The sequence below is a fragment of the Tamandua tetradactyla genome, chromosome 3 (genome assembly GCF_023851605.1).
Source record: "Tamandua tetradactyla isolate mTamTet1 chromosome 3, mTamTet1.pri, whole genome shotgun sequence".
NCBI lineage: Eukaryota > Metazoa > Chordata > Mammalia > Pilosa > Myrmecophagidae > Tamandua > Tamandua tetradactyla.
Window position 1 is genome coordinate 73,809,005 of NC_135329.1, and position 1,746 is coordinate 73,810,750.

Consider the following 1,746-nt stretch of genomic DNA (forward strand, 5'->3'; position numbering starts at 1 on the left):
CTGAGGACATAACTGCCCCACCTCCAGCCTTCCTTGAGGAGTTGGCTAATCCTTCTCCTAATGGAATTAGCCCTAGAGTGATTAATCCTGTTTCATCAGATGAAACTACAAATGAAGACCCTGAAGCAAATGGCTTGGAAGATATTTCTAATTCTTTTTATGACCCACACCCACTACCCCTCATTTCTTCCAGACCTATAACTAGACTAAAGTTCCAACAGGCCCCTAAAGGTGAAGTACAAAGTATCACCCATGAGGAAGTAGGTTATACTCCGAAAGAACTGTGTGCATTTTCCGATTTATATAGACAGAAGTCAGAGGAATATGTGTATCAATGGATTTTAAGAGTGTGGGATAATGGTGGGAGGAATATAAGGCTGGGTCAGGCTGAATTTATGGATATGAACCCACTAAGCAGAGGTTCCGCATTCAATGTTATGGCTTGAAGGGTTAGAAAAGGTATTAACAGTTTGTTTGCATGGTTGGTTGAAACATGGATCAAAAGGTGGCCAGTATTACCTGAGGTTGAAATGCCAGAACTGCCCTGGTATAATGCAGATGAGGAGATGCAGAGACTTAGAGAGATTGGAATGTTAGAGTGGATTTATCATGCAAAGCCTGCTCTTACACTCCAGGAATGTCCAGAGGATGCACTTTTTACCAGACAGGTGAGAAATAAATTTCTGAGGCTAGCACCATCATCTCTGAAGAGCTCTGTGGTTGCACTCCGCTGTAAATCAGATATTACTGTAGGAACTGCTGTCACTGAGCTGGAATACTTAAACACAATGGGGATGATGGGATCCTGAGTTGGCAGAAGCCAGGTGACAGCAGTTAATTGCCAAAGACAGGATAGACGTGTCTATTACAATAGACAGCAAACTCAAAACAGGCATCAAAATTATATAACTTGCGGAGATTTGTGGCATTGGCTAGTAAATCATGGGGTATCTAGAAATACAATAGAAGACCAATCTACTAAATTCTTGTTTGAGCTGTATAAACAGAAGAGTTCTAAGTCAAGTAAACAGTAGTCTAACCAGAATTACAAAAACACAGAGTTATGGTCCCTTAATCAATTTCCAGACTTGAATGAAGGGGAGACCAGGTCTCTTGGGGGGAGAACCCTGTTACACTGCCACAAATTTATACTGTTAATCTTCCTCCAAGTCTTCCCCAAGGAGACCGATGCTCTTTTACCAGTGTAACTGCATTGGGGAAAAGGAAATGATCAGAGATTTTGGGGATTATTAGACACTGGTTCAGAAGTGACATTAATTCCAGGGGACCCAAATGTCACTCTGGTCTACAAGTCAGAGTGGAGGCTTATGGAGGCCAGGTGATCAATGGAGTTTTAGCTCAGGCCCATCTCACAGTGGGTCCAGTGCACCCCTGGACCCATTCTGTGGTTATTTCCCCAGTTCCAGAATGTGTAATTGGTATAGACATACTGAGAAACCGGCAGAATCCCCACATTGGCTCTCTAACTCATGCAATGATGGGCTGTTGTGGTGGGAAAGGCCAAGTGGAAGCCACTAGAACTTCCCCTACTGAGCAAAATAGTAAATCAGAAGCAATACCAGATTCCTGGAGGGATTACGGAGATTACTGCCACTCTTAAGGACTTGAAGGATGCAGGGGTGGTGATTCCCCCCACATCCTCATTCAGCACTCCTATTTGGCCTGTGCAGAAAACAGATGGATCTTGAAGGATGACAGTGGATTGTTGTAAGCTCAACCAAGTGG